This window comes from Podarcis cretensis (assembly GCF_951804945.1).
Source record: "Podarcis cretensis genome assembly, chromosome: 7".
In the NCBI taxonomy this organism is placed as follows: Eukaryota; Metazoa; Chordata; class Lepidosauria; order Squamata; family Lacertidae; genus Podarcis; species Podarcis cretensis.
The window spans coordinates 18,907,187-18,931,372 of record NC_137176.1 but is presented as its reverse complement, the minus strand read 5'-3'; the positions used below and the strand labels follow the sequence as shown (position 1 = coordinate 18,931,372).

The following is a 24,186-nucleotide window of genomic DNA, read 5'->3' as shown; positions in this document are numbered from 1 at the left end:
TGAAGGCTCTATCCTGAGGGTAGGTGGGTGGGAAGCAGACTTACATAGGAAGAGAAGATGGTCCTGAGCTCCAAGGGAAGCAGACTTACATAGGCTTTCCCCCTCCCCTTTGCAAGGGCTCATGGGACAGCTTTTTCCATCACACAGAGAGGATACTGGGCAAAACCTTGCCCAGTATTTTGGTGCAGTTTGTGGGCCACAGTGCTGTTGGGCAAAGGTATCCCACACTTCTTGGGTCATGAACGTGACATATAATCTGATCTCTTCAATTTCAGAATTTGCATCAAGTAGGAGGTGGTCTAATTACAGAAACGGAGGCACAGGAGCTGTGCTGAGTGTGCTATCCTAGTTCTGCTTTCGCATTATTAGGGAGACAGCATTGTGTGTGTGTGTGTGTGTGTGTGTGTGTGTGTGAAGAACATTGGCTGGCTGCCAATTATGTGCGTCTTTAAAGCTGTGTAAAACTGGCTGTCACTACAAGTGATGCTTTCTGGTAGCTTTTCACATGCATATGTAAGCAACATCAGGCTTCTCTTTATTGTCTCTCTCCCAAACACACACCTCTCCTCTCTTTACTGGATTACATATTGTGCTAACAGAAGTCGCTACTGAAACTTATTTAACAGTATTGACTGAAATAACCCCGAATCTCTTCTGGTGCGGGTTGATTTAGCTACAAATCACCTGTTCCAGTCCTGAGATCATTAATCAGCCCGAGGCTAGATACATTAGAAGGAATTTTCAGCACAGAAAGAGAGAAGAAAATATGAGCAGCTCCTTGGAAGAGCTGTTACCATCAGATTAGCTCTGATTCTCTACTGGAGCACCAAATTACCCTGAAGTAATAATTATAATACATTAGTAGAAGTTTAATGTCCAATAAGTGCTGTCTGTTTAAGTGATAGCAATCTCACCATGGCTCAGGGAACAATAGATCTTGGTGCTGGTGTGAGAGAGAAAAACCTGGCATGGAATTAAACGATAGATCATAAAATATGCATTATTTGTTCCTAAATGGGAACAAAAACTCACCCCACAACTTTCCTTGTTGCTATTTTTATAGGCGAGACTCTGTTTAGAAAATGCTTCCCCTGATGACGGGGCGCTGGGAAGATTGTCATTTATCTATAAATAAGCACTGGGATCTCTCAAGCTCTTCTAGTGTTCATTTGTATGCTCCATAGCAGGATCTGCACACAAGAGCAGAAAATGATAGGCAATTGGGGTCTGTCATAAAATGTTCCAGTGTGCTGTTCTCCTGTTCAGAGTTCCAGCCAACTGGCCATGAATTCTTTCATAACTTCTGGTTATACAGTGGTACCTCTGGTTAAGAACTTAATTTGTTCTGGAGGTCTGTTCTTAACCTGCAACTGTTCTTAACCTGAAGCACCACTTTAGCTAATGGGGCCTCCTGCTGCCGCCGCGCCGCCACCATGCCGCCACCGTGCGATTTCTGTACTCATCCTGACGCAAAGTTCTTAATCCGAGGTACTATTTCTGAGTTAGCGGAGTCTGTAACCTGAAGCGTCTGTAACCTGAAGCGTCTGTAACCCGAGGTACCACTGTATTGCTGGGTTCTGGCTTGGCAATATTTGGATTATTCTGTTGGATTTCCCTGCAAGGCTGCGCAAGAAATAGCAGCACTGGGCTTTTAATATTAGACAATGTAACAAGATGAAACACTTTTGTTCAAAGTAAAGATTCGGACTACTAGCAGGCATGTGATTCTGTGGTTGCACAATGCATCGCTCTCAGCTCCTATGCTAAACTCTTTGGAGCTGTTGAAATGACAAGGTCCTTGTTCACCTACGGACCAAACTGACACGAAGGCATCCCAGTGAGGCGCTTTGAATTTTGTACACAGCAGGGTATTTTTTGAATTCAGCACACAAGTGCAGCAAGATGCTGATTATTATTTCTTTATTTTCTTTTTTTTTTCTTTTTTAAAAGGGTGATGCAAAAGCACATATGACTGAAAAGGTTAAACTATTAAAAGAATCAGGAGTGCACACTTGATCATTTGATGGGCTAGATGATTTGATCTATTTATTCTTAACTTTTGCGTGATTGGAGGGAAAATGCTTTTATTTTAAATGCCAGTGACATTTCCTCCGGATAAGCAAACAGGAAACCAGTCGACCGTGCATCTAAGTTCCAAAGTCACCATAAACCATGAATATGCATTGCTCAGTAGTGGATAAGCTCCAAGGGCTCTGTTGTGTCTGTTCTCTCTGTGTGTACCTCACCATATGGACTGGCTCTTTTGGAGCCTGCTTACATGAAAGGAAGCATTTTTTTTAATCTCTCATCTTGAATGCCAGTGTTCTGCTCCTTTCCAAATGCCAAGTGTGCAAGCTAGAGAATTGAATCAGGAGCAGAATTTGGCTTAAATTCCGTTTCTTGGAGTTGACAGGATGTGATTTTGGAAGTATCAAAGATTTCCCAGTCAAAACGCTGGTTTAACTCAAGTATAAACATCTGGAGGGTGCAGAGGAAACTCTTTCCAATACTTTTCTGGGTGTCTGGCAGAAATCATATGCATGTGTCTGTCCTACAGTGGTGCAGTTGCATAATTGTTGACACTAAACTCAGTGGTGTTACACAGGGAGACTCTTTAAAGCCCTATACGGCCTAAGACTCTCGTACCTACGGGACCACCTCTCCTGGTATGTCCCACGGAGGACCTTACGGTCTTCAAATAAAAACATCTTGCAGATCCCAGGCCACAAGGAGGTTAGGCTGGCCTCAACCAGAGCCAGGACTTTTTGGCCGTGGCTCCGATCTGGTGGAACGCTCTGTCACAAGAGACTAGGGCCCTGTAGGACTTGACATCTTTCCGCAGGGCCTGCAAGACAGAGCTGTTCCACCAGGCCTTTAGCCAAGGCACAGTCTGACCCCCTCCTTCTGTAATCCTCATAGAACTCTATCCCAATGGTTGCCATTAATTTGATTCTGAATTGATTTTAGAATGAATTGATTTTAGAATATATTTCAATTAACTGACTGTGATTTTATGTAAACTGTGCTATTTTACTGTTGTTAGCCGCTCGGAGCCCGGCTTTGGCTGGAGAGGGCGGGATATAAATAAAATTATTATTATTATTATTATTATTATTATTATTATTATTATTATTATTATGCTACCTTGTATTAGTTCACTTATTTCAAAATGTGCTAAGCCAACTCTGCTGCATTTGGTGGGCGTACAGCTCATTCTGGTGTACTTCTGCTGTCAGGTTCTTACCTGAGGGCACCTCTGCTATCCATCTCAGTCTGTACAGAATAACATCTCTCCTATGTGATGTCTGGTTGGCAAGATCCCCAATACTGTCTTCTCAATAGTGGCTCCAGAGCCCCAGCCAGCATAGCCAAAGGTCAGCGATGTTCGGAGTCACGGAAACCGACATCAGCACACCCCACATCATGCGTGTACAGCTGTCGGGGAACATTGGAGAGTGGCCCCTTTATTGAAAATTTGGGGGACCTCTGGCCCCTTGCCCTCCCACTCAATGCCAGTCTTGGGAGTTATAGTCCAACTTCTGCAAGGCATCATTTTCAGGTGCTCATCAGGGTGCATATCAATGCACCTTTGAAAAATGCTTTGTGCGTTAAATTTTTCAGTAGGTCTACCCTCCACCCTTCCACCCCCACATGGTAAGATTCATCTTCCTGTTGGGTGGAATTCAGTGTGGCACTATGTTCCATCTGTGTAAGCATTTCATCTGGGGCCAGATTTAGGTTTGATGAGGTCCTAAACTACTGAAGGTAATGGGGCCCTTTATATAGCAGGCGGGGCCCATTACTTACATCATAGGAGCCTACACAACACAAAACACTGTTGCTGTATGTAGGCTTTATTTTATTTGTTTTTTATCTTATATTTTGGAAATGTACATCCAGTTGTTTTTCCTTTAATTTTTTTGGGGAGCCCCCAAGAGAGTGGGGCCCTAAGCTATAACTTGTTTAGCTTATATGTAAATCCAGCACTGATTTCATCTTGCCTGATGGAGTAATCCTCCTCGCCCCCCCCCACACTGTTCTAGGGGTTCTCATGACCCCCCCAACAGCTGATTTTTGTGGGTGCATGGGGGGGGAGGAGAGGGGGAAAGCCTCCCTATGCAAATAGAAGTCCTTGTGTTCAGTTCTTCCACTGATGAGGCTCATTATGTGAACTCCGTTCCTCTGATAGATTATGACTAGCTCCTATAGTCATAACACCTTCCTTCTGGGTACCATTGTACATTTTCTATGGGGAAAGGGGATGTATGTACCATAAACTTGTCATCAGAGAAGCTTAGTTGCTGTGCATTAATTTCATTTTAATTCAACGGCTTTCTAACATTGTTAGATCACCCAGCAGGACTGTAGTAGTTTCAGTCATGTTCTGTTTTTGACGCCAGTGAATTTAGCGCATTCATTTGATTTCCCTCTTGACATTTTAAGGTGTATGTTTTCCCCTCACCAGTCTATATTTCTTAGTGTGCTGTAATGGGTGGGTTATGTATGAGGCAGTTGCTCAACTCTGTACTTCAGGTTTGCCCAGGTATTGATTTATGAAATCCAATGTGATTCCATTACTGTGTAAAGAGATTAATATTTTCTTAATCCTGTCAGGTTTGCGGTTTGATTTATATTTCTCACAAATGTGCATAGGTGAAGGTTTTTCTTATTTTTCACCTTGATAGATTTAAAGTCAGGGTGTCAGATACAGATCTAAATAAAAAATATGAGAGGGGCCAGACCTATATCTCTTACAGTAGTCAGAGCCATATATTTTGGTTCAGGAATAAATAGGATCTGGATCAGCAAGAAAATGTTTGTCTCGAACAGGGGCCTTGAGGGAAAGTGTTAGGAAGTTCAAACCACACCCAAACCAAGTCTATTCATATCATGAAAAGCTGAGTGAGCTTTTTAAGTTTTTCTCTTTTAAACTAAAGCAATGCACACAGGCACACACACTGTGCATAGAGATAATGCTGTTTCAGTACCAGCAACCAAGTGAGAGCCAAACTAAACATGATCATGGAGGCAGCCAAGTGGTTCATGTGAGTCTAACGTCAACATCACTAGGAGCACACAAAAAGGGGGAAACTGAATTCTCTCCCACTGTACCTCAACACCGACATAACCGTCAGTCAGACTGAACAAAATCCTTGCGTGTTCCTACAGACAACACTGGTGCTGCGATATTGGCACTTGTGTAATTGAGGATGCAGTAATTTGACTCCTTAATGTTCTTTTTCCCTCCACACTTTCTAGTGCAAAATAATTACTACTCATTATGTTTTAAAAGATGAGAGTCAAGTGCTAAGTAAATCAAGTTTTTTATTTTTTATTTTTTTGCGTTTTATGGGTTTGTCTTTGACAGATCATCATTTCCCCCCATGCAATTACACAGAAATTCACTCCACTGAAGTTCTGAGCAATGACCTATAGCAAGCAATAGGGAGGAAGTGGCTGTACAGGCTACAGGCATTCTAACCAGCCTGTCTCAAATTTCACAGACAAATCATATTAACTCATTTTTTTCTGGCATTCATCCTGCATTACTTCTTATTTCAAGCAGAGATGCATAAACCTCTGTGGGAAATTGCACTACTATTTTATTTTATTTTATTTTTTATTTTTATGCTGCCCTATACCTGGAGGTCTCAGGACGGTTCACAGAACAAAATCAAAATATAAACCCACAATATATATAATCAAAATAAAAACAAGAACCTAATAACACCCCCCCAAAAAAGAACCACATTTTATAAGTGCATAGGATGTCAATCAATCAACCAAATGACTGGTTAAAAAGGAATAAATAAATAAAAAATACCTACAAGATTCCTCAGATGATCATTTGAAGAGGTAGCCATTCCATATTTTAATCATGTGGTACATGAAGGTACACTTTCTTTTTTCTACCCTAAATCTCCCACCATTCCGCTTCTATATTATGTTCTGGTTGAGGTTATGTCATGTAATCAAATGCCAAGCTTCTACTGGGAAAGTAAGTGTATTCCCATGTGTGAGCTTTGCAAGCTTCTTCCACTTTCCAAGCATAAGGAGAATTCAGTCCAATCGTAAAGCATGAGTGAGAAAGGCCTGCTTCCTCACCGGAAAGGGTGTGTGAGAAGCTGTGGCATATTTATTACCTCTCCCCAGGGCCGTCTTTACCCGGGGGTGCAAGGGGTGCTGGGCACCTGGGCGCTGAATTCTGGGGGCTGCTTGGGGCCTACCGCTGAAGCCGCCTAAGCTCTTAACTATCTGTGCCTGTTATGAAATAATAAATAAATTTGATCAAGCTAGAAAAACAAAATACATATATACTACCTAAAAGGTAAAGGGACCCCTGACCATTAGGTCCAGTCATGACCGACTCTGGGGTTGCGGCACTCATCTCGCTTTATTGGCCGAGGGAGCCGGCGTACAGCTTCTGGGTCATGTGGCCAGCATGACTAAGCCGCTTCTGGTAAACCAGAGCAGCGCACGGAAACACAGTTTACCTTCCCGCAGGAGCGGTACCTATTTATCTACTTGCACTTTGAACTGCTAGGTTGGCAGGAGCTGGGACCGAGCAACAGGAGCTCACCCCGTCACAGGGATTCAAACCACCAACCTTCTGATCAGCAAGTCCTAGGCTCTGAGGTTTAACCCACAGTGCCACTGTTTCACTAAAGGACTTTCGACTTTGTGTGCTCACTTACCATAGGTGTGGCACACCAGCAGTTGCGCTTGTCATTCTTAACGGTGCTGTGCAAGCGAAATTAACTCTTACATCAAAATATTATGTTACATATTGTACTGAGCTGTGCTGCGATGCTATACGGCAGCGGGTTCAGCGGCACCTTTGACACGACTGATGTTTCTCCTAAGTACTTAGAAGTTTAAGTGTGGTGGTGTTGCATACTTCAGTACTGTATAAGTGTATTGTAAATAAATGAGCAAATAAAAAGATTTGTTTCTTTTTCCTCCTCTCATAAACAAGAGATAAGGCGTAAGTGTGGTGTCTGACATAAGCATAGTAAAAGTTAATTTGGGGGCTAACCTAAATTTGAGCACCCAATAGGTAGGCTTGCCTTGTTCTATCAGGCTTAGTAGCCTGCTAAGTTAAGATTTTTGATTTTATTCCCACAAATGTTTTTCTTCCTGTGCAGGTTTAATGTTGCAATACATAAAAGTGTGCACAGCAAGGTGAAAGGCCTCAATGCCTCATTGCGTGGCTTATCACATGACTGGGGATACATAATAGCATGGAAACCATGAGGGTGAAATAAGGTAAAGGTAAAGGTACCCCTGCCCGTACGAACCAGACTCTAGGGTTGTGCGCTCATCTCACTCTAGAGGCTGGGAGCCAGCGCTGTCCGCAGACACTTCTGGGTCACGTGGCCAGCGTGACGAAGCTGCTCTGGCGAACCGGCACCAGCGCCGCACACGGAAACGCTGTTTACCTTCCCGCTATAAAGCGCTACCTATTTATCTACTTGCACTTAAGGGTGCTTTCGAACTGCTAGGTGGGCAGGAGCTGGGACCGAACGACGGGAGCTCACCCTGCCACGGGGATTCGAACTGCCGACCATGCGATCAGCAAGTCCTAGGTGCTGAGGTTTTACCCACAGCGCCACCCACGTCCTGAGGGTGAAATAGAGAGGGCTTAATTCATGCCAGGTGGATTAGAATCATAGAATCGTAGAACTGTAGAGTTGGAAGAGACCATGAGGATCATCTAGTCTAACCCCCTGAAATGCAGGAATCTTTCACCCAATGTGGGGCTTGACCCCACCACCTTGAGATTTGGGTATGTCATCAGGCATGCCCCATGACTGGATACACCCAAACGAGAACCTGATCCATGATTGATCTAGATTGGATTGAAGGGAGTTCAACAACCCTACTTGTGGTCAGGCTACAGGAAAGCAAAGCAGGCCCCATATACTGACAGTAAAATTGCTCAGGATTCACTATAACGTGTCAGTTTATTGTTCATTAAAGATAATGTTTGGCTATGTTTGTCGTGAGCTCTACTCTATTAGATTAACTTGTTGAGTGGGTGTTATTGGAAAGATTCACAGTGCTACATAAAATAGTTTAAACCCTTGATTTTCTGGAAAACTTTCCAATTTAAATAACCAAATGCTAATTCTCTTTTGTTATTGATGTTCCCAAGTGTCTGAATGGAGGTGGGGGGAGGGATAAGGACTCAAACCCATTTCTTCTTTTGGCTAGATTTAATTACAATGCTTGAAAACAAACAAACTGATCCTTTTTTTAACAGTGAAACCTAATTGCTTGGGCAGTAATGATTACAGAGTATTATGAAAAAGAAAAATCATTGTAAAGTCTAATTAGCATTGAATCACTCAAGCATCTTAATGATGAAGGGTGTTTATCCAATAAAGCATCTCATATATATATAACAACAACAGCAAGGAAATGGAAGGTAGATCTTTGGTGGGGGTGGGAATGCAAGTGTCAATGAAGTGATAACATGTATGTATGTATGTATGTATGTATGTATGTAAAAGACTGGTCACTGGCATTTTGAGAGAGGGAACAAATACCTTCAAGGAATGATTAGATCAGGAAAATATTGTGGAGGGCAGACTTCACACCCCCCCCACACACAAACACCATAAGTGTTTCAGCTCTGAATTGTTCAAAGCTTTCCAGGGTTGCTTTGATCTAAAAGCAAACAACTGTATGACAACGTGACCATGGATGAACATCACATCTACCTTGGCCTCAAGTTTAACGGTCAATTCACACATACATATGCAAGTTTGATACACTCAAAACTCAGCAACTGAATGTATGAACTAACTCCACTGAAAAATCCTCGTCTTTTAGGTGATACAGTACGGTCCCCGTACTTTTCAAATTAAATCTCTTAAAAACTGATGTGTCATCATTCTTTATCAGTTCCTTCATTCTCTTCCTGCCTATAGCCTCAAAATTATAGATGATTCCCCTTTGTCTTTTCTGCTAATACTCCCACCTTTGTTTTAATCCAGGCAAAGTGTCTCATTTCCCTAAACTGCTCCATAGAAACATTCTTATTAACAAAACACAGTAATAAAAGTTGAGAGTGAGCTGAAGAGGGCCAATGGAGGGAGAAGGCATCAGGATTTTGCACTTTGTCAATTATAGCACTTATTTTTCTCCAGCTGGGCATGGCTGTATTATTTTCCTCACTTGTGAAATGGGCATTGATTTTTTCTTGGCTTGAGAACAAATTGAAGGGCACTTGGTTCTTTTGAAAAATGTGTATTCAATAATTTTACTACATTAAATAACTTCAATTCAAACACAGAAGACTATTTCTATTTAGCTGCTGCTGTTGTTTGCAGTTCCACAGTGTCTCATGTTTCTCCCCCCGAGATCATTAGCTATGGGGTTGGCAGCTTGACACATGACAGACAAGAGGAGAAAGTGGAAACACAAATGCCATTTTTTTTCTTTCTGCGCTTCTGGCTCAGCATCTGAAGGAAGAGATACATTCACATCTCTAGGGCTGAGTTGGAACATCAACCCTCCCTTGGCATCCTATTACAGAGCCTGTCCTGATTCCCCCCTCCATTTCCCTTATCTGTTTGTGGGGCAGCAACAAACATGGGTAAAAATTGCCATAATATTGTGGGAAGGAGAGTGAGAAGAAAGGGTATCCTTGTGTTGCCTTCGCAACTAGCAACATTGTCTTTCAAGTGGCTCAGATAGCATAGCACATAAATGTATGGAGTGTGGTCAGCTTTGTAGGTAACGTTCTCTATAATTACCAGCTCTATAGGGTTGAGGTGTTGCATCATAGCAGTGGCCTCCTTCAACTATTGGCCTCCTCCCAACATGTGTTGCATGTTGTGTGTGACGTCACATGTGAATGATGCCCCCTCAAGTTGGGTGCAACTCAGCATCTCTGTCCTATTTCCCAATGTCTGCTAGCAACAAGGGCTATATTCTCCTTCCACTGCTGAAGGAAGCATTGTTCATTTCATTTCATTTTATCTTTGCTTTAGGGGATGAGTGTTCAGACCCCTGGGCTCTCACTTGTGGGGTGTCTCAGGGTTCCGTCCTCTCCCCCATGCTTTTTAATATCTATATGAAGCCGCTGGGAGAGATCATCAAGGGGTTTGGGTTGGGTGTTCATCAGTATGCAGATGACACCCAACTCTACCTCTCTTTTAAATCAGAACCAGTGAAGGCAGTGAATGTCCTGTGTGAGTGTCTGGAGGCAGTTGGAGGATGGATGGCAGCTAACAGATTGAGGTTGAATCCTGACAAGACAGAAGTACTGTTTTGGGGGGACAGGGGGCGGGCGGGTGTGGGGGACTCCCTGGTCCTGAATGGGGTAACTGTGCCCCTGAAGGACCAGGTGCGCAGCCTGGGAGTCATTTTGGACTCACAGCTGTCCATGGAGGTGCAGGTTAATTCTGTGTCCAAGGCAGCTGTCTACCAGCTCCACCTGGTACGCAGACTGAGACCCTACCTGCCCGCGGACAGTCTTGCCAGAATGGTGCATGCTCTAGTTATCTCCCGCTTGGACTACTGCAATGTGCTCTACGTGGGGCTATCTTTGAAGGTCACCTGGAAACTGCAATTAATCCAGAATTTGGCAGCTAGATTGGTGACTGGGAGTGGCCACTGGGACCACATAACACAGGTCCTGAAAGATCTGCATTGGCTCCCAGTATGTTTCCGAGCACAATTTCTTTCTACATTAATCTACTTAAGGTAGCTTACAACTTTTTTTAAAAAAGTCAGTCTGCATCCTGTAATAAGAAAAAATATAACATTTCAAGAATCCATTTCATACACTCTTGCCTCTCTGCTGTACAGTGGTTAGACTAGCATTATTTCACACACACATTGTAAATCTGCCAGAAGTAATGTGACGTCCTTTCCCTGTACAAGTGTTTAATGTCAGAACTGTGATGCACTTGCTTATTTATTTGAATTTATAGCTCATCCTACCCCTGAGGTAGGGCAAGAGAACAGGGCTCCTGGTCTTTAATTTGTAGACACTAACCTGGGTGGGGTAGCTAAAGCCACATAAGACAGAATCAGGTTTCAAGATGACCTTAACAGATTGGAGAACTGTGCCGAAATGAAGAAAATGAATTTGAACGGAGACAAATGTAGGGTTCTATATTTCAACAGGAAGAACTAGCTGAGCAAATATAAAGTGTGGGGGGGAGAGACACACCTGGTTTCCCAGTAGCACATGTGAAATGGGATCTAAGGGTCTTAGTAGACCACAAGCTTAACATGAGTCAACAGTGTGATACAGCAGCAAGAAAAGCTAATGCTATTCTAGGTTGTATCAACAGAAGTATTGCGTCCTGTTCAAGGGAAGTAATGGTACCACTCTATTCTGCCTTGGTCAGACCACACCTGGAGTACTGTGTCCAGTTCAGGGCACCACAATTTAAGAAGGATACTGACAAGCTGGAATGTGTGCAGAGGAGGGCAGCCAAGATGATTGAGGATCTGAACAGTCTTATGAGGAACGGTTGTGGAAGTTGGGTATGTTTAGCTTGGAAAAAGAGGAGACTGTAAAGAGATAAAGTCATCTTCATATATCTAAAGGGTTGTCACATGGAAGGCAGAACAAGCTTGTTTTCTCTTGCTCTAGAGGGTAGGACACAATCCAATGGATTCAAGTTACAAGAAAGGAGATTCTGACTAAACATCAGAAAGAAATTTCTGATGGTAAGAGCTATTTGACCACCCCTTGGGAGGTGGTGTTCTCTCCTTCTGGTTTTTTGTTTTTTTTTTAATAATATTTATTCAGAGTTTAAAAGTTACAAAAAGAAAAAAGAACAATACAAAATACAAAAAAAGAGTACAACAGCAACAGAAAAGAAAAAAAATATAAAAATACATTCACTTAAAAAAGAAAAAGAACAGATTAAACCTTTACATAACTTTCTTCCTTTACTTATTTCCTTGACCTCCTCACACCTCCCAATTTTGTATTCTAGTTCAAATCGTTATTTCAGCAAATCCTTCCAACCTTGTTTTCATTTAAGTAATTTAATTTAATATATTATAATTTAACGTCCTCTCTTTCGTCAATTTCATCAACTCATTTTTACTTAATCCTTTATATCATTTCTACCAAAACCACCTAATTTTCTTTTTCCAACATCTTTCTAACAGTCCTTAATTTTACAATATTTTTGAAGATATACTTTAAATTTTTTCCAATCTTCTTCCACCGACTCTTCTCCTTGGTCCCGGATTCTGCCGGTCATCTCAGCCAATTCCATATAGTCCATCACTTTCGTCTGCCATTCTTCTCAGGTGGGTAATTTTTGTGTCTTCCCTTCCTTGGGTTTTTTAAAGCAGAAGTTGGATGGCCATCTGTCATGGATGCTTTAGTTGAGATTCATGCATAGCAGGGGGTTGAAATAAATGACTCTCAGCTCAAGGTGCCTTCCAACTCTACAATTCTATGATTCTAAGATAGTATCAATAAAACATCAGCAAACAATAAAACAAATAGAGAGATAGTTTCACACAGACCTGAAGTATCACTATACAACATAAGAGCTGGTCCCTTGTGAGACATTTCCACTTGAATGTTGAAATCATGGTAGTATGAATGCCACTAGTGACCCCTTACCTCTAGCCTACTACATTCATAACATGTGAAAAGACTCTGTTTTCTGGCTTAAGTTCCATTGCTTCACAGGAAAAAAGTGCTTCGCTTCTCTTGCACCCAGCTTTTGTGGAGGATTAAGTACCTGGGATGTTGTAGTTGGTTTTGAAAATGGTTTCTTGAAAGGATTACACAGTGCTTTAAGATGACTTTACAGGGTATACTTGTTCTTTGCTCTTTTGACTCTTGATTGTCGTTTGTGAGCAATGAAGGGCTGACTTCATCTGTAACACCTCTGAGCAGTTCTGCTCTAATACAACATGCTAACCACATTTTTTGTTGAGTTGTACTTCTGTGGTGAAATGTTTTTAACTCACTGAGCTGAAAGATAAAGGGCATCTACCTTTCCATTTCATAAAACATACTAGCGCCTTAATCCTGTCATTTTTAAAAGGTCAGCGTTACAGTTGTGATACTGGGCAGGGGCGATGAAGCCTAGCATTCCGGTTCTGAGCTCCCCCCCCCCAATTAAAACTCACTAATTAAAGCACTGTTTCCCTCCTAATTAAAATAGTTTCAGAAACAGATTTTGCTGTATTGTTTTATCCATAGGTTTTCATCGTGGATGCTGTACGTCATTAGATAACAAATCCTCTCTGTCTAGATATGGATCATGAGGAAACATGTTTCATCTCGCAATGACATTCGCAATGACACTTTTTTAACATATAACTGCAAAAAAAACTTGCCTTTGTTTAAGATTATTTCAGATATGATATTCCTATGTCAATAACTGTCAATAAACTGGGGACTTTATCCTTCAGTATAAAACCTTGGGTGACCCCAAATCATACAGGACCAGATTCAACTAAATAGTTGCTCCAATCAGAGGCAGCAAGGCATGTCCTGCAAGTGCAATAGGGCCCTCACTGCAGCCCACCTAATTGGCTCTGGGGGTCAGGAAAACCCTCCAGACAATGCATATAACTATGTTCTGATCCTCACATTAATCGTGGAGGTGTGGATCAGTTAAGTTATGATCAGAATTCACAGAGGTCTGATTTCCTAAGCATCCGTAAGGAAGAGAAAAATGGAATGTCTGTTTGTTAAGGAGTTCCATGTAGAAGACACCATGATGGAGAGAGACCTACTTCATGCTCATTGAAAAAGTTTTGTTAGGAGACCACAAAATACTTTTTTGGCATCACAGTACTTATGGGAGCCATCAGTAAAAATAATAAGAAATTTTCAAAAATGGACAAATATGGAAGGCTTTGAAGAATCACAGGAAACATTTTGGCATTACAGTATCATAGCAGTGACCCATGGAAACAGTATTTTTGTTGTAGTTGTAGTAGTAGTAGTAGTAATTTTTTGATGACTATGAGTAATGAAAGCCATGGTGATGAGTAATGAAAGCCATGGACAGCTTGTTGGATTTGAAACAGGGAGATCTGAGTTCCATTTCTTGCCAAACCACAGATGTCACTGTGTGACCTTGAACCAGTCGTGAGAATAAGAAAACAACCATATATTTGGGTCGGTGTGTATGTGGGGGGGGGGCACAATGACTTTCCAGATGCTGTTGGACCCCAGTTCCCTTACATCTCATCCACCATGGACAATCCTCATAGATGATGGGAATTGTAGTCTAATATCTGAAGGGTCATCAGTGTTGTTTATACAGTTCCCAGTTCCCTGGCAAAAAGCAGAGGGTGCACATGAAATAATATTTTGCGAGCGGCCCCACTGAGACTCATTGGCATCATTGTGGCTTAACTGGTTTTCACAGAAGGAACCTAGACACTGTGCAAGTTGTACCAAGGAGTAAGGACAAGATGGTGAAAATGGGACAAAATGATGCATGGGGCCCTGCTGCCTCTTCCTAGAAGAGGCATAGGCAAACTCGACCCTCCAGATGTTTTGGGACTACAACTCCCATCATCCCTAGCTTACAGGATCAGTGGTCAGGGATGATGGGAGCTGTAGTCCCAAAACATCTGGAGGGCCGAGTTTGCCTATGCCTGTCTGAAATATACTTGGAGCCGAGAGTGGATTTCATGCTCTTTATTCAGCTCATAGTGGTGAGGAGGAATGAAAGTTTCCCCAAAATACCTGCTTTATATACATTATTTACACAATGGGCTGCATGTGATTGGCTAATTCCGGGATTCTCCCGTAGGCCAATCAGGTTGTGGATTCATTTCCACCTCGAGCTGGATTGGGTGGCTCCTGCGGACCAATCATACTGCTGCACTGTTCTAGGACCAATCAGACTGCTGCATTCTGAATCCTATTGTTCTAGGACCAATCAGACTGCTGCATTTTGGATCCTATTCAACTCAGTACATAACACTGTCCTAGAAGGACAGTGTGGAAGCTCACCCTATGGAGACACAATGGGTCTGAAGCTCCCCCCATTCTCTTTCCTCTCCAACCCCCACCTCTTAATTGACAAGGTGATAGGTATAATACCCAGAGACATAGGCCGGAGTGGAACTGTGCCCTCTGAGGCTGTGGGGTTTGCAGCTGGCGGTGGAACCCGTCATATGCTTTCTCTTTTCACACATTTGCATTCACGAGTCCTTAAGTACAGAACATCCTCTCTTTAGCCACAATTCTCACTAAATATAAATGTAACATTTCCAAGACATCTTATTAAGCAAATAAATAGGTTCTGAGCTTATGAGCGCTTCTCCTCCCCTTGCTCTAATGGAGAGGAACAGCTGGATTTCCCAATTACACATATAGCAGCACTGGAATTTCAAACACCTTTAATAGATACAAAACAAAAGAAAGAGGGGGATGCATAAGCCCCCCCCCCCGAGCCCCAAAGGCACACAGTGACAAATTCCACAAGACATCGCCAGTTACCCTGAATGTTTTTTGTGCTACTTTTTCAGCCAGCTACTTTTAAAGTACAAACTTTCCAAATGCTTGTTGCTAATTAATGAGATTAAACTGTCCTTTGGCACATTGTTTTATACTATTCCCACTGGCAAAACTTTCATTTTAATAATTGTTTACGTGTTTGCTCCCCCCCCCCCCCATTTTATCTATATGCAGGCTAAGTCTGAAAATGTTTTCTTTTTATCTGTATTCACTTAAGGAAACTTCTCTCCCTCCTCCCCACCCCCAGCAAATAATGCAAATGAGTTAAGAGTTTGCAAATAAAACTTTTGTAGTTATCAAATAATGTTTTGGGCCTCGGGGAGTTCATATAGAAAATGTCATTTGCTTATCTTCTGTGCATTAGATTTAAATGGGCCATTTACATTTAATGCTCAGTGTAACATCTGGAAACTTGTCACTGGAGATACATGACATGAGAAATGCGAAATATTGATCTAACCCAACATGGCAGCTCTTAAGGCAGATTTGCATCTGGTTTCCTACAGTGACTAGCCACATGCTTCTGGGAAGCTTGTAAGCAGGGCATGGAGGCATCAATTTTTGTCTGGTATTCCAGGGTGGCATAATTTAATTATGTCTGAAGCCACATGTCCTCATTGAGAACCTTCGGGGGGGGGGGGGGAGATGGGTGACATGTCATAATGGATGAGGCCAGACTCCTTTGTGCAGTAGATTACATTCTAAAATGACAACAACAAACCTATGGTTACGTGAAACATACTCAATAAACACACAAGACATAACCGGCTGTACTTTTGAATAAATAATGTATAATATTCATTGTGTCAAATTGTCAATTTCAATGGAAATTTCATGAAGTTCAATGAAAGGATTCTGTGGAACTGCAACAACCCTTCATGTGGATTATTGGACTCTATGGACAGACAGGTGGAATAGATATTTATACATGTATGGAGCTTATGCATGAACTGACTAGAGAATGAACTGATCCACCGGGTCTTCTGCTTTTTTCGTTGAACTTGATGATACTTCCGTTGAAATCTACAATTTGACACAATGAATATTATACCTTATTTATTCAAAAGTACAGCCGATTACATCTTGTGTGTTTATTGAGTAGATTACATTCTAGCCATATAAAAGCTTGCAGTTTTTATACATGCACAGGTGCAGATCTCTATTCAGGTAAACAGGAGGCATTATCACAGTTCCAGACCTATCCCAACCAGCCGAAAGCACTCACAACATCCTTTTTTTAAAGATGTGATGAGAAAACCTGTCCTGATAATTCCAGTCAGGCACCTATGAACCAGCTGCAAGGGTAACTTAATTTTAGAAACGCATTTCACTTCACGTTGTGCCCAAAATGGCTTCTGCGTTTTATTTCCACACTCCATCAGTGAATGTGGAAAATGCATTTAAAATTATCAAAGGGGATGGGGGAAATATGGTGACATTTTCATGGGTTCCTTGCAGGGTCTTGCTGCACCTAATTTACTTTAAAGGTAACAGTCTTTACAGCTAAATCAATGGCCGTTCCTGCATTTGCTGGTCCTCAGTAATCGTACAGGTTTCCAGACCCCTTGCTTCTTGAGTTGTTTATCATTATTATTATTATTATTATTATTATTATTATTCAGTCCAACTATATTATCCACTGTAAGGTCCGTATAGTAAAAGCTATGGTTTTCCCAGTAGTGATGTATGGAAGTGAAAACTGGACCATAAAGAAGGCTGATCGCCGAAGAATTGATGCTTTTGAATTAGGGTGCCGGAGGAGACTCTTGAAAGTCCCATGGACTGCAAGAAGATCAAACCTATCCATGCTTAAGGAAATCAGCCCTGAGTGCTCACTGGAAAGACATATCGTGAAGCTGAGGCTCCAGTACTTTGGCCTCGTGAGAAGAGAAGCCTCCCTGGAAAAGACCCTGATGTTGGGAAAGATGGAGGGCACAAGGAGAAGGGGAAGACAGAGGACAAGATGGTTGGATAGTGTTCTCGAAGCTACCAGCATGAGTTTGACCAAAGTGCGGGAGGCAGTGGAAGACAGAAGTGCCTGACGTGCTCTGGTCCATGGGGTCAAGAAGAGTCGGACACGACTAAACGACTAAACAACAACAACATATTATACACCCTCCCACAAAATAGTATCTGGCCCAAAGAAGGAAGAGTTAATCCTTTAGACTTTATGCAACCTCTATAAATCTCAGGGTCATGGGTCTGAGGCTCATGTTGCGTGAAAGATTCCTGCATTGGACTGGATAACCCTCATCCCTTCCAACTCTACAATTCTATGATTCTATAGCAAAAGCAAATATATTTCTGTAGGGATCAGTAACCAAACACTTGCTACTGTTTTACTGAATGTCGGTGGGGAAAATGTTTTATTGATCACCATCTACCGCTCAAGAGAACTGTCTGAGAGAGCATATGGTGTTCTTGCATTAGTAAATCTAAGCAGGTCTCAAACCGGGCAGTGCCTGGATTGGAGGCTGCCTGGGGATCCATTTGAGCTTCTCTGAATCTCCCCACGGAAAGAGTGCAATGAAAGTGCAATAACTACCCCCCATGAAATGCGTTTTTTTTTTAAAAAATCTAAGCACAGGAAAGATGAGTGTCTTTTACCAAAGGGAGGTCTTCATTTGAATTTGTCCGTGCTTTACTGCTTCTGTCAAAGTAAAAGAATACCAAATGCTATTGAAACCCACGAATTGTCATTGATTCAGCACAGAGTTAAATCACATGTGGATGTTGTAAAGTGTGCAGGCAGTGTGTTGTGGCATAATAAGGTGGTAGCAGTAACTCCCTTTTGCCAGCTGCTCTGAGTCTCATGTGTCCAATAGCTTGAGGATACTTGGAGATATAAGCCATGTGATTTCCGAAAGCAAATTCCCTTTCTCTGTCTTTATTTCAGTGTGTGTGTGTGTGTGTGTGTGTGTGTGTGAGTGCGTGTGTGCGACCATACTTAATTAGACTTTGGGGTGTAAATCAAGGGTGATAATAGTCCTGTTGACTCAAAATTAAAGGGTTTTCCTTTTATTGCCTGCACTAGATCAAAGCTACTATGCGCTTTTTCGCCCTTTAAAAATATATATAGTTGACCTCACCTCTCTTGAATGCAGAAACTCACATCACAACGAAGCAGTTTGCCTCAGATAGAACATGGCACTTTTCTGCTTCCTCCATCCCTTTAATTAGGGTATTCTGAGCTAGGAATAGTTTTGATAAAAAAAAAGAATTCATCAATTTGTGATGAAGTAAAAAATAATTAATCAGTTTAAATCAATATTCTAAAATTGCATTTTAGGACATATGAACTAGAAATAAAAATCACCCCACAAACACAGACGGTGGAATGGATCCCTAGGTTATTTTGCTCAACTCCCCCCCCCCCCAAAAAAAAAAAAATTCCCATGGCTTTCTCATAGTTCCTTCATTGTCTTGCTTGAGGAGGAATCTCCACCTACTTTTGAAATTCACATTAAGCAAGATCTAGTGACAACCTAGGGATTTGCAGAATCCACCCCCCCCAAGGAATCTGCTAGCTTTACTTAAAATAATTTGGATTTCCTAGCAAATCCTCAATTTTTTCACCTAAGGTAAACCCAAATTCATGACAATTTAGTGACCTGTCTATATCAAGAACCAGCTAACCGGGTCTCCATTCCACTTCATTCTCATATTTGAGCTTTGTTACTGTTACAAAATCAAAGAAAAGAATGTAGAATGCACATATTTGCAAGAAATGGCTTTAAGCTATGGGCCAAACTGGACACAATGCAGGATCCCCATGATTTAGATTAAATAAAAAATGTGTTAATTAGACACACAAACCCCCAATGACTGCTTGGACTGAGGAAGGGCTGTGGCCCACTGGCTGAGCATCCATTTTGCATACAAATTATTCCAGATTCCTGGCACTTTCAGGTACAGTGGTTGGGCAGTCAGTACGGACAATACTGAGCTAGATGAAGGGTCCATCAACAGTAGGTACCTCCATATGTTCATGTGCTGTGAAGATCAGGGAAATGGTGCTTTAGAAGAGGATGTTGAATCCTTTCCCTGATGTAAATAACCCTCCTCTCACTCCCCAAGCTGTTACTAGCTCCTGGGAGACAGATACAGACACACTGATTGTTCAGGGTCATAAAGTAAGCTTCAGTGTTGAGTGGGAAATTTAAATCCAGGTCTCCACAATCTAAGACCATTGCACCACACCAGTTTTGGGGGATGCTAGAACTGCTAACTAATAGCTCAGTTGGTAGCTGTGGCGTTTGCCCATTCGTTTAGAGTCTGTCTGTACAGGTGGGAAAGATAGGGTTAAAAATGTAGACCAATAGGAAGCCGGAGGTGGAGCCTACCTGTGTATAAAAGGGCTTAGCCCAAGGTTTGAGTTGTTGTTGGAGTTGCTGGTGGGTAGTTGGTTGGTTTTAGTGGGTTGGCTGATTGGAGTTGGAGAATGGCAGTTGGAGAAGCAGTTGATAGGCAGTTGGTAATAGAAAGACAGGACAGTGGTTTCTTGAGTGAATGGAGGTAGAAGAGATAGAGAGAGGAAAATAAGACTAAGAAAGTAAAGAGTAACAATATTTGGAATGCCGGAAAAGTTTGTTTGTGTCTGAAATAAAATACACTCTTCTTTATTAATTGAGAACCTGACTGAGGCTGAAGTGATTTTACCGGGGAAGACCTGGTTGGTGGCAGCGGATTAGTGGTGTATGGGTCAATAGTCCGTGAGACGACCGGGCGCTCCGTATGAACACCACAGTAGCACATGAGACTCTTAATCTGAGGGCAATGCATTTGAACCCACGTTGGGCAAAAGATTCTTGTATGGATTGGGGGTTAGACTAGATGACCCTCATGGTCCCTTCCAACACTATAATTCTATGATTGTATGATCCAAACAGCAACTGCACAAACACAACTGCTATTGAAGATTTTTAATTTAATTTTATTATGATGCTCTGGGTATTCAAAGGTGGTGGTAAATAATGGAATTGTTATTTTTTTCACAGTGTCACTTGCGTGCATTTTTCAAACTTCATTTAATGCCTTCAAAAATCTGCTTTGAATGTGCTCTCTGCCTTTTACCATTCACAAAGTATCTTGACCAGGTTGTCACTGAACTAATTCCTTTCCTCAAAGTATATTGAAGGCTTATCATGATTATGATTATTACTATTCGGGATAGTATTTTGGGCGCCACACCCTTTCTAAGCGCTGCACGTGAATTGAGTTAACCATGAAACAATAGATACATATTTGCTTTTGTATTTTGTGTTTTTATCTTGTATTTTTATGCTATGAACCACCTTGAGTTTTGCAGATGAAGGGCAGTTTACAAATTTTAACAACAACAACAACACAGGTGCCTAGATAAGTTACTCTTATAAAACTACTCTGAAGCATATACACTATTTTTGCACTTGATTTTTTCAGTGAAAATAAGTTTTCAAGACCCACTTTAATGTCTGTACTCAATCAGTTGGAGAAGAATTTCATAACTCCGGAGCCACCACTGAGGAGGCCTTCTCTTTGTTCCTATCAGCCTAACCATTCTTAATGGTAGGCACAAAAGAAATACTTCTGCACGAATGGGATTAGGTTAGTAAAAATGGGGACATAGGAAGCTGCTTATAATGAGCAGGAAAAATAGTCTATCAAGCTCACTATACTCTACACTGATTGGCTGTGGCTCTCTGGGGTTTGAGGCAGGTATGTCTTCCAGCCCCACCTGCAGCTGGCATGAACTTTAAAAAGTAGAGAGAGAAAGAGAAGTGTGTCTGCTTCCAGGAAATGCCATTTACTTAAAATTTTAGAGGCTTCCTAATTATAAATACTTTTGAGACTCCTCTCAACCACATCACCACTCAGAAGATATCTCTTCTCTGAAGTTTTATTTCATACTTCTTAATTAGCTTTTCTACCATGCCAAGCTTGCTGGCCCTTGCAAAGTAACTCAAATTCGGTTAATGTTACAGAGATCAATAATAATTAATGCACAAGGGAATTTTTTTCAATTATCTTCTATGAAAAAGAAATCTCACCCTATAAACTTGAAACTTCCCATTAATTATATCAACCTTTACTTCTCTAACATCTGCAAATTAAAAATCATCCATTAGTTTAGACAAGTGATAGTTTATTAGTATCTCTCCCCCCCCCCAAAAAAAAAAAAAATCTGTGCACTTGGGACCATATCTTACCCAGTTATTATCTTCTTGCTATCATAGTCCTTTTAAATAAAGAACAGAATTCATCCTTTAAGTTTCCTGTGCTGATCCCCTCCTCATTTCATTAACCCAGTGAAAGCCCCCCACCCACACATTTTGGGGGGCAGGCAGGGAAATTCAGTGAAATGTCCTTTATTTATTTCTTATCTTAATTACATTACAAAATGACTGAGAAGTGTGTTCTTCCATTTACATTATTTTTCTTATAAACGGCTATGAGTGCCCCTCCACTTTTAGCTAGGCTAATTTATGAGGTGGCTGAGTGTTGCAGTGCTATTTCCTCTACTTTTTTTAAAAAAAACACCTTCATGTGCCCATGCTTCCTGCAATGCACATTTCAAGACACCTACCATTCCAGGAACTATGACTGGCTGGAAAACAGCAGAACTTTTCCCTCAACCACTCTCTAGCACTCTGCAGCCAGCCTCCTGACTTCCTAAAATGTCTATAGGACAATGTCATGCTATGTTTTCCCATAGGAATTCCACAAATTGGAAGCAGTTTGGCAGATGGGGTGGAGCCATTTCACTAGCTTCCTGACAGGTGATTCACTGTTGCTAACTGGGAGAGAGGTGGTGAGGTGGCCATGAGGTTGGTGCTGTGCAAATGCACTGGCAGAAATGTTGTATTTGCTCTGCCAGTGTGTTTGCACCATGCCAACCTCCCTGCTGCTCTCCCTCCTGGTAAGAAGCAATGGCCCACCTTCTGGGAAGCTAACAAACCAGTTCTGACCCATCCAATGAGCAACTTCTACTGGAAAGAGGAGACTGAGAAGAGTCTAAGAATCACGCAAAACTCTTGAAATAAAAGTAACGACAACAAGAGGGAGAAGAAGAACATTTGTAATGTAAATAGGGAAAGAACTAAGCAAGAATAGATACCTCCCCACACAACACACATTGAATTTGCTTGAAGTTCGCCCATGCTACTCATTTTTTGAGAGATTATTTCTTCTCCTCTCCCCGCAAACAATTAAAAAAACCCAACCCAAAACATTGGTGCATTATGTTTGGCATAATATGACAAGCATAGCTATGCTGATTTGGCAGCTCGTATCCAGGGCTGAGTTGATTATTCATAGAATTTGAATTTTACATCAGAATTTGCACACTTCGCAAGGTCAGGCTTGGCAGTGGTTCTCAAGGAAGCGTTCTTCCCTTCCACTCTGCTTGAGAACCTTTTATGCTAACCATGTAAGGGAGTCAATATGGGTCATTCTGCATTCAGAACAGGCACTTTTTTACTGAATTATGCTTCTCCCTGATCAGGCTTGCTCAACAGGTTTGAGAACTGGCTAATAGATTGACAGACAGACAGATTTTTTTTAATGGTTTATAAAACCTGTCACTGCTTCTACAGGTATTTCTGCTTTCCCCCAGGATGTTACATATCCCAGTGAATATCCAAGCAATTTCCTGAACTCGAAGCATGGGTACCCCCAACAAAAATTTAAAATTCGGCTAAATATTTGGAGTTTATGATTTGTATTGATATAATTTGGAATAACTAATATGATATGATTGGTTTGTTAAATGGAAACTTAATAAAATTATTTAAAAATATCCAAGCAATTTCCATTTCTGTGCAGATCTGAATCACTGCTCCCTATACAAGTGACCTGGGGGGCCACACACTGGGATGGGGAACAGGAGGAGTTTGGGATCTAAAACCCCACTTTTATACAACCTTAAATATATGCCAGAATCCTGTCCTTTGTATCTGGTTGTTTGAACTATTGGGTGTGCAACAGGGTACAGGCAACACCAATTCCCCAGCAGTTTCAGCCTTGTCACCTTAAAACCCCTAAGGACAACCAAATCAAATTACTTTCCCCAAAATTGTCCATTTCCCCAGTAGTGGATGCTTCTTCTATCCCCACCCCCTTGTGCCTTTACCCTTGCAGAAGAGTTCAACTTTTGACACAGCACTCAATTTAGATGAGGGAAGGGCAGCCCTTTAATCCACAAACTCCAGCTCTTTACTCCTCCCAATTGTAGCCTTCTAAGGGATGCGGGTGGTACTGTGGGTTAAACCACAGAGCCTAGGACTTGCCAATCAGAAGGTTGATGGTTTGAATCCCCACAATGGGGTAAGCTCCCATTGCTCAGTCCCTGCTCCTGCCAACCTAGCAGTTTGAAAGCACGTCAAAGTGCAAGTAGATAAATAGGTACCACTCTGGCGGGAAGGTAAATGGCTTTTCCATGTGTGGCTCTGGTTTACCAGAAGTGGCTTAGTCGTGCTGGCCACATGACCCGGAAGCTTTACGCTGGCTCCCTCGGCCAATAAAGCGAAATGAGCTCCGCAACCCCAGAGTCGGCCGTGACTGGACCAAATGGTCAGGGGTCACTTTACCTTTAAGGAGGCCATTACAACAGGTAGGGAACTGCCTGACTATCCCTTCCTTTTTAATTTGAGCACATACATCCCTTGAGCTTGGGACAAACAAGGCTTCTGATTGCAACTAAATGCCTGTTAATTGTGCTCCTGTTGTACCCC

General features: G+C 41.8%; 1 protein-coding gene and 1 long non-coding RNA gene across 3 annotated transcripts in view; one reads left to right on the top strand and one right to left on the bottom strand.

Annotated features, from left to right (window-relative positions):
• CDH12 (cadherin 12) overlaps positions 1 to 24,186 on the top strand; it is a 678,501-nt gene that overhangs the window by 114,824 nt on the left and 539,491 nt on the right. The window lies entirely within an intron of this gene.
• On the bottom strand, positions 676 to 19,905 carry LOC307220988. The gene is made up of 3 exons (XR_013841254.1): positions 19,819 to 19,905; positions 18,565 to 18,666; positions 676 to 1,190 (listed from the first exon to the last, which is right to left on the bottom strand). It is a non-coding gene; the product is annotated as an uncharacterized lncRNA (long non-coding RNA).